General features: G+C 36.1%; 1 protein-coding gene and 1 pseudogene across 1 annotated transcript in view; one reads left to right on the top strand and one right to left on the bottom strand.

Moving 5' to 3' along the window:
* The window catches only part of TENM3 (teneurin transmembrane protein 3), a 1574093-nt gene that overhangs the window by 1338320 nt on the left and 220696 nt on the right, over positions 1-15077 (bottom strand). The gene's annotated exons all lie outside the window — the stretch shown is intronic.
* LOC113262058 (translation machinery-associated protein 7-like) lies at positions 8909-9132 on the top strand (annotated as a pseudogene).

Genomic DNA, 15077 nt, shown 5'->3' with positions numbered 1-15077 from the left:
GGAAGTAATCTCACTTGTTCCACTTGAGTTGGGCAACCAGGTGCTTTGCTGCATTTAAAGAACCTCCATTCGGCATAATGGGTTGGGGTCACTTCATCTAATGTATCTCATTATATTGAGGTAATATAATCATTTCAGTGGCTCGTTTTCTGTTCAAGAATGAGGAATTCCAATGTTCTAAGGAAACAATTTGTTTTCAGTATCTGATAAAATAACGAGTTCACAAGCCTTCATTTAAAAAAAAATATCTAGATTTGGACACAAGTTAAAAATAAGATTGAATATTGAAAGCTTTAATACCAAAATCTGTCCTTCATCTGATTAAGAGATTTGGGAGGAATGTGGGGTTTAGTGTTTTGGATCCCCTGTGTTGTCTTCCTGGCCTGGAACAATGAGCAGCAGTTTATTTTGGGTATGGGATCTTTATGCCAATGATCAACCACCAAATCAGCTTTTAGGAAGGAACAGAGTAGGGGCCAGGTGAAGGGCATTAACATTTGTACAAGAAGACTTCATTCCATCTTTATCACAGCCTCATGAGTTAGGTACAACTACATTCGAGCCATATGAAATTACTGCTTCACAGGTCAAAAGTTTTATAATATTGGCAATTTCACGTGACTCAAACTAAAAGTACAGTTGACTTATGAACAGTGCCTATAACTTCTGACTCCTCCAAAACTTAACTTAAAAGCTTACTGTCGACCAGAAGCCTTGCCGATAACAAGTAGTTAACACATATTTTATATGTTACATGTATTATATAATATATTTTTACAATAAACTAAGCTACAGAAAATTATTAAAAATCATAAGAGAAAATACATTTACAGTACTGTACTGTATTTGTTGAAAAAAAACCCCATGTGTAAGTGGATCTGTATAGTTCAAATCCATGTTTTTCAAAAGTCAACTGTATTCTTGCCATAACAGTAAAGAAACTGAGTCCTACAAGTGTTATATAATTTACCCAAGGTCAAACAGTTAGCGTATCACCCAATTATAAGTTAAACCAGTTTCTTTACCATTCACTTCCTTAGGAAAATAAGACCCTAAAAATCATACTTCCAGAAAATTTGGAATTACAAATATCACAAAATCCACTGCTAGATTTCATTTCTACTCTATGCTCAGGCATAGACCAGTCAGGTATGTCAAAAGAAACAGGAGCCAACTGAAAAAGTTCCCAAAGCCAAAAGCTGGAACAATTTGAGCAACAAAATAAATAAAATAGCACTGAATTATAAACCATGGCATAAAGCATATATCCATTAACCTATATTGATATAAATAAATGACTGGACAAATAAACAGATGGTAGGAAATAGACACATTTCGTGTTACAGAATGGCAAGTAATTTAGGTGGATACTCTGACTTCAGGGAGGCACAGCATAACTCCCAACTCCTTAAACTGTGGATAGCGACTCTCTTTCAAAGAGAACAGGTTGGAAAGGGGGAAGACTGTAAGTTTAGAGCTCAGACCTGACAAACACTGCCTCAAGCCAGATGATCAAGGTTAACATCAATGGTGATAAGGCATGCTGATAGCATATGCCATTGATATGATGTGATGAGAATGGCACTTTATCTTTGGGATCTTGCTCACAAAATCTCATAACCCCAATCTACTCATGAGAAAAAATCAGACAAATCCCAACTGAAGGACATTCTACAAAATACCTGACTAGTATTCTTCAAAACTGTGAAGGTCCTCAAAAACAAGGAAAGTCTGAGACATTGTCAGAGCCAAGAAGAATCTCAGAAGACGTAACAACTAAATGTAATGTGAGGGCCTGGATGGGATCCTGAAGTAGAAATAGGGATACCCGATGAAAACTAGTAAGATCTGAAAGAAGAGTGGAGTATAGATTACTATGTAGCATTTCTGGTCATTGACTGTGGTAAATGTAGCATAGTAACAAAAGAAGTTAATGAGAGGAGAAACTGGGTGTGGGGTATATGAGAATCACATATTTTTAGTAGTAATGGAGAACAGTTACTTAAAGTACTCAAGCAAAATGGGAAAAGGCCATTGTGAATACAATATGTTCTAAGCACCTCACATACATTAGTTTATCTATATTTGTTACAAAACTTAGATTTTATAACTCATAGTGATTGAGTTAAAAAATCATTGGTACAAGTCTCTGATATGTCTAGGAATTTCAAAAGAACATAAAGATTGACTAAACCATGAGCAATATACAAGTGCTTTATTATATCATAAAATAAAGTACTGAAAATAAATAAAAATAAGTTCATGTTGTGACTTCTTCAGTGAGTTGTTCCTAGTTCTTGAATTCACAGGCTGTTTGGAGGAACTCAATATACTATAGTGGGAGTCAAAAGTAATTTACTGAACAGCGACATTCAAAAGTGTTACTTTAGCCCAATTAAGGTAATTCAAAGTTTACCTATTATTTAAAGAATTGGAATATTTTCTAATTCAACTCAAAGAAGTAATATGAAGCACTGAAATAATGCCACAGTGTTTGCACTACGAGCATTTACAAAGACCACAGCTTCTTGCTGTTTATGTAATGACATTCAAGGTTTATTTGCTCATTGTGACCATTCCAACGCACTCACAGAAATCAAAAGGTCTCTAGCCCCGTGGTTATTTTTTTTCAGGGTATTTGAAATATTTCTCAGACCGGTTAATGAATTCAGACTTAGTAAAGAAAGTGAATATTTTCAACAACTGGATAAGACACACTTGAGAACACATGATATCTTCAAAACCTCCAAAATAATTAGAATGGCCGCTATGATTTCATGAAAACTTGGATAAAACTTCATTCTATATAAACCCCTTGAATATACAAATGCTTAAAACATATCAAATGATGTTGCTGCAGTATGCCATGTATTATAGTGCCAATATTCTTCTGGTTAAATAAAAAAAAAAATTCAGAACGTACTTATTCTAAATGCAACACGTTCCCTTTTATATAACATCTTTAGAATGTAGTCATTTTGTATCATCTATCACCTCTGTCACAATTTTCTTAAGATTTCTAACCTCTCAAACTTACTTCTCTTATTACAGACCCCATGATTTATGAGTACCGATAGCTACAGAGACAGCTGTGAGATTAGCATTGTAACCTATAGCAGATCACCTCAGAAACAGTTTCTTCTGAAATGTACTGTCACACTGAAATGGAATTACAACACATTTTGGGGCAATTCTGACATGTACTTTTAAACTCACTTGCTCAATTGTAAAGGGGAGAAAAAGCATAGAAATGGGGAAATAAAGCTACATTGATTTGTTTTGACTTCCTGTAAAAATAATAGACTTTTTATCAAAAGTTTACCATAATGAGGTACACCTCCATTTAGCTAACATCTTACATATTTTCTGTAAGTACCTACGTAATTACATATGTCATTAAGAAATTAAACAAGATGATAGATTTTAACATTCTATTGGAAACATATTAGAATCTATCCTTTGCTAATGATTTTGTGCCATATAAGTGTTTTAATTGTTAATGAAAGGAAAATTCCAAGTCTCACAGTGTATTTTGATTTGATATTTTGTTAAGTACCTGAGGAGGAAACTGTGAGAATGTGTGGCTTAAAAAAAAATTTAAAGGCTGATGTTTTGGGAAAAGAGTTGTAATAGATTTATGGCAACTTCTTGCAACAGCTTTTTCTCTTACCTAAATGCTCACCGCAGCAGACATGAAGCAAAGGTGTGCAAATCACATGTTTCTGGTCTTTCCAGTGGAAACCCAATATAGAATAGCTCTATCATTTCTAGAAGAAAGAGAGGCTAGAGCCCAGGTGAAGAGTATGAAGTGTAGCTTGCCTCAATACGTCTTTCCTACAAACACTAGCCACCTTCTAAATCATCATCTATCTCTTTACTACTCAAAATGTGGACCACAGACCAGCAACAGCAGCATGACTTGGGAACATGTTAAAAATAGAGATATGGGGTGCCTGGGTGGCTCAGTCGGTTAAGCATCTGCTTTCAGCTTAGGTCCTGACCCCAGATTCCTGGGATTGAGTCCCGCTTCCGGCTTCCTGCTCCACGGGGAGCCTGTTTCTCCCTCTGCCTCTACCCTCCCCCACACCAACCGTTTCTCATGGATAAATAAATAAAATCTTTAAAAAAAATTAGAAATCTGAGGTATGATTTCAGATAGATTCCTTAGTGCTTCATATTCACAGTGAAATTAGCAAAGGACTGACTGTACCAATCTTGGTTATTACCTTTACTTATATAATAGAAGTAACTGGGGATATTTGAAAAGTACTGATGTCTATGACTCACCCCACATCAATTAAACAAGATTTATAGCCAGGCATCAGTATTCTTTAAAACGTAGCTATGGGGCACACCAGGATGGCTTCTGACCCCTTTGTCCTAATGCCTTACATGAATCACATAGCATGCATTGTGTTTTCCTGACCATATTGTCTGACACAATGATACAGTGAGACAGAATGAGAACACTGGGTTTGACACCTGTCTTTGTTTTAGAGAGGCTTTTGGATACTGGGCACATTACCTAATTATTTTCTCATAATGTGTCCTCAGAATAGTCTACTTCTGTTTGTTTTGTTTTAACTTCCTTTAACTCGTCACAGCATTTATTACAGCTGACATTACAAATCTGAGGCTCTTTGGGCCCTAAAACTTCAGGGGACGTTAAAGATCATCTGGCAGCAATAGTAACAAGAGCAGCAATAGTAACAAGAGCTGATCTTGAGTACCTTATGTATAGCGGGTCCTATACTAAATATATGCATTTATATGTATAATTATCTCTTTATCCCTCACAAGGAAATACAAAGTTGATACTAAATTATTCCCACTTAACAGATGAAGAAGTGGAGATGTAGGTGTTTTGAGTTCCACATCCCACAGCCAGCTCAGAACCTGGCCCAGTGCCCGAGCATTCTACCTTATGCCTTCTTGCCACTATGTCCCTCTTCCAATCCTAGGAAGCTCAGATTTCTCCGTAGTTTTTACACTCCTCACCTAGGAATGCATCAAGGTTTTGGGAGTCCAGTTGCTATTAAATGGTAATACAATTTTTGAAATATTTTCTGAGAGCTATATCGTGGTTGTACTTGATACTGACTGGATTGGTTTTATTTATTTTCCAGTATAGGCTTAACTGTCAATTCTATAAACAAATACCATCTATATCACTATTGTGTGGGGCTGTTTTTTGCAGTGAAGATGTTAAGGTTAGAATATACACTTCATAGGGGGGAAAAACATGACGATTAAATATAATAAAGCAGAAAAATGGCAGTGGAAGTGATAACAGGAAAACAGCCAAATTAACAAAACCCATTAACAAGATGCAGATCTAATATTTATCCTATGCTTAGCTATCCAGTGTGGGCATTATGCAGTTTTATGCTAGTTTAGCTGATTTGGGATGGTGGGGATGTTTTATTTGTCCTAAAATCAACCGGTTGGGTTCCTATGCCCAGATTAAATGTCTGTGTGCCTCTACCCAGTTGTGATAGTGCAGACTCATAGGTCCCACATACTGAAATTTGCTTTAAACACACCCAGCACAATCATATTGTTTACTATTGCTGGCATTTCTACTCTCAGGAAAGTTTCACATAAATGACAATACATCACATCTTGAGTGACACAGGGGAGAATAAACGAGGTTAGCTCACCAACTATTGACTGCCTTGACCCCAAACTTTCTTCCATTGCTACCTACTCTCCTCAACAGTGAATCTATTCAGAAAAACCAAAGCTGACTGGATGGAGGATTAGAAACTGCTTCCTCCTTCTTGTCATTCAGGTCTGAGCCAGCCTAGTGTCCTTTTGCTATCACTGTAATCCATCTAACTTAAGGTGGAGCATTTGATTTCTTCACCACCAGGCCTCCCTTCCGCTTTAGGAAATAATCCTCTTTCAATCTCCCACCTATTCAAATAAAAATACCATCTCATATTAATAACATCTTTCCCAAAGAAGCTCAAATCATTTTTCAGATATTTCTCTAATCCTCACAGCATTCCTATGAGGTAGGTAATGTCCATACAACAACTTTTCTCCACCAAGTCAGAATGATTATGCAAGGGTATTAGGTGCCCAGAGGTATTATTGAACTGAGTTTCATTTCCTCCAAAAATGTATTTACTGGAGATTGAAGCAGTGCATTTATTTGAAAAATATATATGTGGATTTAAGGATAAAAATTTGACTTGGAATAATGACTGTGTCGTCCATGGTATTTTGACATTGATAGAGATACATTGCTTCTAGCAATGTGCAATATAACTCATTTGGGTACTGTGAGTATAAATTTCGAAGTTGGCAGGTATTTATCAGGTTGGAAATATTAAAGGCGCAATTTATGAATTCCATAAAAGAATGTTTTTGGTACAATCAGTACATTCAAAAAATCATCTTTTTAAAATACACTGTGATTAGTATCGGGGGAAATAAACTTAGATTATTTATGTTAGAGATAAGATTGCCTAATAATTTGATCTTTAAGAATAATGCATAGATTTACTAGGACTAAAATAAAAGAAGTGAATTAAAATTACATTACAAAAAATTTTGAATTGGCTAAAGAAAAATCATCTATCGAGTGGAATGTTTTAATCATGTTCAAAATACGTTGGTAGGTACTACCTGAAATTTAAACTACAGACGGCCTCTCTCCACTCCTATAGTATAAAGATAATACCTAACACATAGAGGGCTGCCTATGGATCAGTGTGGTTCTTAGCACATTAACTCATTTCTTCCCCAAAATGATTATCATCCTCCTTTCCAGATGAGAAAGCCCCCAAGGCACAGGTTCCATCACTCATCCAAGGTGATTGGCTGGGATTTGAATCCATGCTCTCTAGCTATCAGATTCTCATTTTTTGGCCCTACTCCTCTGAATATACTGATATTATATAACTAAATGGAGTCAGCATACCTGTAAAGAGATTTTTTTTAAATTAAGAAATATGAAGAGATTGATACAAAGTGGGAACAATTCCTAAAGTTGATTACGGGATATCCTTCCTTCCTTCTAGGGGAAAGAAAGCCAGATAAATCCAGTGTGCATCAGATAGACCATTTAGAGTTGGTGATGCTTTCTCCTGAGGTCCCATAGGGACCGCAAGGCCATCCTCATACAGTTTCTACTAGTGTGCAGCCCTTAGCCTCCACTTGACCTCCTCCTGACCAAGTGATATATCTGTATTCTGTAAGAAAGGGTGGCAAGTTTGGATGAACAGATGGATAGAATTAAAAACCACCTGACTAACAAAAACCCCAATTGTCTCCTGAGCCACAGTTTAGAAGATAAAGATTTCCAGGAGTGACAATTTAAAATATAAGGATTAATACCCTAAATGTCTCTCTTAAAATAATAGAGCAGTTCAGTTAAGGTTAAGAAAAGCAAAATTTCCTAAATTTAAAATTAAAAAAAAGAAGTATGTATTGACTTACTCATGATTAAAATATAATTTAAATATTAAATATATATTTATATAGTGTTTATATTATATTTAAATATATTTAATATATAAGTATTAAGTTTATTAGATATATTTATTTATTTTTTTAAATTTTGATCCCTGAAATCTTTTTTTTTTTTTTTAAGATTTTATTTATTTATTTGACAGAGATAGAGACAGCCAGCAAGAGAGGGAACACAAGCAGGGGGAGTGGGAGAGGAAGAAGCAGGCTCATAGTAGAGGAGCCTGATGTGGGGCTCGATCCCTTAACGCCGGGATCACGCCCTGAGCCGAAGGCAGATGCTTAACCGCTGTGCCACCCAGGCGCCCCTATTAGATATATTTAATGTATAAATGATTTTAAGTATATTTAAAATATATAGAAAATATTTATATAATATTAAATAAAATATAATTTAAATTAAAATAATAGAAGCAAGGGTGCCTGGGTTGCCTCAGTAGGTTAAGCATCCAGATCTTGATATCAGCTCAGGTCATGATGCCAGGGTCATGAGGTTGAGTTCCATTAGGCTCCACACTGAGCGTGGAGTCTGCTTGATAGCCTCTGTCTCCCTCTCTCTCTCTGCCCCTCCTCCCGCCTCATTTGCTCTCTCTCTCTAAATAAATAAAATCTTTAAAAAAATAAAATATATAATAACAGAAACAGCTAACACTTTTAACACATATAGCTAACTATATGCCAGTTATTATATTATGTTGCCATATGTATGAGTGATTTCATTTTAAAACATTCCTATATTGGGGCACCTGGGTGGCTCAGTCGGTTAAGTATCTGCCTTCTGCTCAGGTCATGATCCCAGGATCTTGGGATTGAGTCCCACTTTGGGCTCCCTGCTCAGTGAGGAATCTGCTTCTCCCTCTGCCTCTGCTGCTCCCCCTGCTTGTGCTCTCTCTCTCTCTCTCTGACAAGTAAATAAAAATCTTAAAAAAAAAAAAATTAAAAAAATACATTATACCCAAGTTTATTTTCTCTCAAAAATACAGAAATATAGAAATATACTAAATATTGACATATAGAAAATATATTAGTTGTATCCTATATAAATAGATTAAAGATGGGAAAAATATATTCTTATGTCAACAGATGCAGAAAGCTATTCAATGAGATTCAATATCTATTCATGACTAAGTCTGTTTTTTATTTTTAAAAATTTTTTTAAATATTCTATTTATTTATTTGACAGAGAGAGAGAGCACAAGCAGGGGGACAGCAGAGGGAGAAGGAGAAGCAGATGATGTAGGGGCTCCATGCAGGGCTCAATCCCAGGACTCTGGAATCATGACCTGAGCCAAAGGCAGATGCTTAACCAACTGAGTCACCCAGGTGCCTCAAAATCTTTTTTTTTTTTTTTTCTTTTTAAACAAAACAAAAAAGCCAAAAAACCCACAAACAACTGTAAGTGGAAGAGTAGGGGAAGGGGGCAGTAAGTACCATGTCTGTCCATGGAGGTGGCAAGAAGCCGCTGCAGCAGCAAAAGGAGCAGGCCAAGGGACGGACGAAGAAGATAAGTCATTCAAGCAGAAACAGAAAGAGGAGCAGAAGAAACTTGAGAAGCTAAAAGTGAAGGCCACAGGGTAGGGCCCCCTGGCCACTGGTGGAATTAAGAAATCTGGCAAAAAAACTGTGGAAGGAGGCCAGATGCCCTTCACCAGATGAATGGATAAAGAAGATGTGGTCCATATATACGATGGAATATTACGCAGCCATTAGAAAGGATAAATACCCACCATTTGCATGGACATGGATGGAACTGGAGGGGATTATGCTAAGTGAAATAAATCAAGCAGAGAAAGACAATTATCATATGGTTTCACTCATATGTGGAACATAAGGAATAGCATGGAGGACATTAGGAGAAGGGAGGGGGAAAAAAAAGAAATCTGGCAAAAAGTAAGCTGTTCCTTGTGCCTGAGGCAATGGTGATCCTTAACTCTACTCCTGTGTGCACATCTGGATTCCCCATCATCCATTGTCACTTATAGTTAGAATGAAGTGTTCTCTTCGATCGTGGTGTACATTTAAGAATAAACTTTTGTAAAAAAAAAAAAAAATCAATCATAAAAAATCAAAAAAAAAAAATTGAAGAATACCTACTTTGTCCGATACAAGATATCTACAAACCCTATAAAACAACATTATGTGTAACTCTAAATCTCTGAAAGCATTCTCATTAAAGTTAGGTCAAAGACAAAGTTTCTGGTGCTGAATACCCTACTCAGAGCAATAAGTAAAAGAAATAAGAACTCAAAACGAAGAAAACGAATGCCAATTTGCAGATGAAATCATTGTTAAAACAGCTAACATGTCTGGACAAAATGTGAACACTTGAAAAATAAAAATAATAGGAGAAAATACACAGCGCTAGCTTTATGACGTGGAGTAGAGAAACAAGTCATTAAAGGAAAGGGCTGATCGGTATGAACTACATGAAAATTAACAATTCTGTTAATATAAGGATAACGAGATAAAGTGAAAAACCTACAATCTCAAAGCTTAATTATGACACGAAGACTAACTATAAGGGTGTGTAGAGGTTATGATGGGAAGGATATCCAGACTGCAGAGAGACGGCCAGAAACAGTTACCAAGAGGGATGATGGGTGCCTAAGCTGAGTTTTAAAAGAGAAGCACACTTGGAAGATCTGGGCTTGTCTTGAAGAGGCTAGTAAACGTAAACAGATAATGCATATACCTAGATTGGAAGGGGTTCAATCAAGAGTCACACGCTCTCTCTGGTTTCCAGAGTTCCAGTCATCCTCCTTTGATTTTATTGCCAATGTTCTTGTTATTTATGCAGCTTGTACTAAGAGCACCAAAATGAGGATTTTCGTGAACTATTCTGTATTTGTTTATGTGTGTGTGTATACACACACTTTTCACATAGTTTTTCACACATATTTCAACAGACTTATTTCCCCCCCTATAATCTTGAGCTAAGTTTGCTAGCAAGATTAACATTGTGTCTGGATTTAGATGGAGTTAAGACCTAGTTACCAACACTATGGGTAACAAAGTGGGTCAGAGAAAGTACATGGCAACATGAGCAAAGTTCCTAAGCCACTGGTCTTTAAGACTGCCCTGGGGATCAGACAACACTCAACCATTCCATCTTCTTAGAACTTTGCACACAAGCTCCCCCTTCTCCATATGAGGACTTAAATGTTAGTTACTCCATGAATACCACCATGTTAGAGCAACTTTGAACCTACTTTTGAAAAGGTCCCTAATTTCAATACACACCTGTGACTGATTATGAGAGTGCAGTAGTAACTCATAGATGTCTACTGAGGTTCTTCATTTGCAAAGACAGCCTTATTGACCTTCTAGGTCCTGGGGACAATTTCTGGTTCACTGAGAAATTCTTTAACTTCGACTCAACAATATAGCTTCTTTATTAACTACTATAAAACAGTAAATTTTCCATTCTGGATTTAGAATCTAAAGTTTAGATAGGTTATTTTTGCTCATCTACTGTGGACTCTAGGAAACTTGGTCTTTGACTTAGCTTCAGTCTAGTCTTCATAAAGTAATTCCCATTGCTACATGAAGAGCTGATTCCAATCACTAGGCAGAAAAATAATAAAAAAAAATTTAAAAAGCTAGTCACAGCCAGGAAAATTATATTTTGAATTTTGCCCTTTACTCTTGGAAAAAAATACAGTGATCACTTCGGTGGTAAAACAATTTGGCATTTCCTCTGTACTTGAAACTGAATACATACGCACTTATACTGAATTTCAACTTTTAAATGTTAACACACTGGAGCTTATTTTTCAGAACAAAGCATATGTGATTTATTTTATTTTCATAGAATATTTTTATTTTTTAAACTAGTTCAAGCCAGTGTGTATTACCTAACACTATAAGTAATTCTTATATGAAATACAGAAGGTGGAGAATATGCATATAATTATTCATGGTATGAAAAACTATTGCTATATTATTATTATTATTATTATTATTATTATTATTATTATTCCAAAAACACCAATACAAAACATGCATTTTTAAAACAACTTATATAATTATTCTTTAAACTAATGGAAAATACCACTCATATAAAGTATAGGGCTGAAAATGCACAGAAAAATGCTAGGTAACTTAAATTATACTATTCTGTCACCTTGTCTCTCAATCACTTGAATGTGTAGCATCTTAAATAACAGATGTAGGGGCTGCTGGTGTGTTTAAATAACACCAACCTAACATATTTGTCATAATAAACAAGGGAAGGTAGAGGACTTCAAACCAGCTCTACTTGCTTTATACTGCATGGATAATGGAGGCACTGGAGGGCTCATTTGCAAATGTTTAGTCTATCAGAAGCATCGTTAGGTTACCCGCCCTGGCAGCATGCAGAGTAAACTAACTAATGTACACCCAGACTGTAGGTGTTGATTAGACATTTGTGCTCAAAATGAGAATCACCAAACACGGCTACAGCTAAATTGGCCCTTTTTTACCCTAGATATAGAGTTAATGAATTCTGTAGGGACTAAGAGATTCACAAAATTCAAATTTAGGTAAAAAGATTATTGTGCAGGAAAAAGGTGGAAAAAAATAAATTAGCTAAAAAAATACTGAAAATTTAAGGACCAGATATTTACTTTTGGACTAGCTATCATTAGCTTTATGCAATAATATATTGAATAAAAAAATAGATTAAAATTCTTCTTTTTAGTCAATACCTAAACTAGTATGCCATACTGACATTTTTCTCCTCTTCAATAGTTTGCATTATGGGACTTCCATTTACTCTTACAGAATCATGAAGCATAATAGATTTCCACTGTGGAATATTTGTAAAATATTTTCCCCAAATTACTTTGTTTTTCAGTAACAATCCTCATTGTTCAAAGGTCTCTGCTTTCCAACTTTGATGAGGAAACTCATTAGTAGATGGTGCTTTAATTGTAGTGAAAGAAGAGATACAATGACTACTGCATGCATATGGCCGTCTGTGAGTAATCATACATACAGTGGAATAGTGGCTGGGGATTGTGGTTGGCCCCACATGTGCAAATATTTACAATAGAAAAAAGGCTGGGATAGGTGGGTCCTTCCTTCTCAGTTCCTCTCTTTTCTGAATGTTCTAGATTTGCCTAGGTCGAAAGAATCAGGAGTTATGATTGTAGACGGATTATCAAGAACAGGATAAGTGGGAAATATTCAACTCTAGAATCCTTGCTTATTGTTCCCCAGCACGCCTCCATATTACCTCCAGCTCCCACCCCAGCTCAAGTCTCTTTGCCAAGGCCAACCATACATACTTATATGTACCAATTACTGAGGGCTTTCCACAGGTAAGAAATCTGAAGTAAACGACAAAGAATATTTGCTTTTCCTTTTTTATCTGTTCCAAACTTTTAACTGTTCCAAACTTTTAACTGTTCCAAATATTTCACTCCTCTTTTTCCTAAACCACCTTATTCCTGATTCTTCGCCCAGACTGATCAATTCCTCTCTGCATGGCTCGAGGGTCTTCTTGGATGCAAACTAATGGTTAAAGTCCAAAATTTGAGGAACAATTACTATTTTGTGGAGGATTCACATCTCTTGATCTTTTGGAGGAGAGTGTTGTTCCCAACAGAACGGGCACCCTGATTTTCGGAACTGTTAGAAAAGCATTGCTTCTTGGCTTACCTTCAACGTAAACTATTTGTCTTTGCATTCACTCGTTCTTTCTTGATTCTTTTGAGCTGAATGAAGAACAGCACCAGATGAAGTTCGACAACCCACAAAACACTACATGGAGTGGATATGTTAAGAAAGCAATGTAGCAAGGATGGAGGTAGAAGTTGAGATGGGTAGATGTAAATATGAAACATACTGAAAATGTTAGCAGTGATTCTCCTTGGTTCAAAGTAGGTAGTTTGTATTTTCTTGATGTTTTGTATATTTTCTATGAAATAAATGTGTTTCTTCTAAAGGCAGGTAGAGTAGTGTGAATGGGTGTTATGTTTCACAGATGGGGGTAGAGGGTGGGAAATGTAGTAGATGTTGTGGAGAAGATAATCCAGACGAAGATTTTTAGATGAAAAAAAGAAAAATGTACGCGGGTACAAAGCCAACAGATTCAAATAAGAAACAAGGTGAGGAGACAATCAGTTTTTGGACTCCTGATCTTTCCATTTAATTTGTTTTAGAAATCTACTCAAGAGTAAGAAGTGGTTTTTCATTGAGAGTCCTAAGATACAGGTCTAGTTTCAATGCAATATGCCCATGTGGCTGCCAGTGAATAATTATACACGTGCACACACACACACACTCACACTGACCTCATGGGCATGGAGGAAAAAATCAGTTGCATGCTCTCTTATGGCATTTTAGCACTTCTAGAAAGATGTAGGTAAACATGGCATTATCATTACAATTGTGTGCTCTCATTGCCAAGGCAGCCTTCCATAGTGAAAAAGGAAGGGTTGGCCTCAGATAAAATTGGGTTTAAATCCAGGCTTTTGTGCTTAATGTCTGAGTGTTTTGGGGAAAATTTGTGATTCTGCTTAAGAACCTGTTGTTGTTGTTTTTTTTTTTTTTTAATTTTCAACTCTAAACTGGGAATAGTAATGGGATTAAATAGGAGATATGTATTTAAAGTGTCTGCTTCACAGGTGCTCAAGATGGGCATATTTTCTTATTATTGTCATTAGTTATTCTGAATATGAATATCAGTGAATAATTAAGATATTTTTCCTTTATCAAAATGATATTTTTGCATAATAATTGATGGGTAGCAGACTTTGTGTACAGCACAGAATAGTGCATTCTAAAGTTACACTGGCAATGCAGCTGTCTGGAGACATAATTTTTCCTACTTTTGTCTGTTTGACATTTTACTATTCTTCAGGGAGGGAACACTTCACAAGGGATTCCATTGTTCCTGGGAATGCCGTTTCTAGTGGTGTTTTTTAGTAACTCAAAGATCAGGCATGTGTACAAAACCCACCATCAATAACAGAGCTGGTACTACACACATAGTTCTTAAAAATAAGATTTACAGTCTTTCAGCTCCCTGGAGTGTTTCTAATCATGTGGCTCACTTTCTACTTCATGATTCAACTCCTCTTAATAAACATAAGAAAGTAAAAGCATAAAACAAAATTAGTTATTTTCCACTCTCGATTAAACACTGTTGCTCCTTTAAGGAGTGTGTCCAAATCTCTGGGCAAGGAATGTGCCAGTCTAGCTGCACATACCCAGAAATTTTCAAGTAGCGGCCCGGACATTGGCATTGCAAAGTCATAGGCCTAGGAGCTTAGATGGTGTGGGTGCGGTGTGTTTATTTAAAACTTTGCCCAATGCCTGGAGGCTGTGTATACTCTGAAAATAAGCAGACAGGTATGTGTATGCTACAATGCTTTGTCATATTAAATACTTAATGTAAAGTTCTGGTTTGTAAGGTTGGGATATTAGTTAACTACTTCCTAGAAAATTAAGGGACATAATAGATGCATCATACTTAGCATATGTCTAGCATGGAGCAGGTGTTTCATAGATTTTGATTCCCTTTCTCCTCATCTTGCCATCACTCCACTATCTCAGCCTATCCAATAACCTAATTACCAGCGTTGACAGAATTTCAAAAGGTCTCATGCTTATTA

Source organism: Ursus arctos, unplaced genomic scaffold, assembly GCF_023065955.2.
Source record: "Ursus arctos isolate Adak ecotype North America unplaced genomic scaffold, UrsArc2.0 scaffold_27, whole genome shotgun sequence".
NCBI lineage: Eukaryota > Metazoa > Chordata > Mammalia > Carnivora > Ursidae > Ursus > Ursus arctos.
The sequence above is the reverse complement of the archived record's forward strand: the minus strand, read 5'-3'. Positions and strand labels throughout refer to the sequence as shown.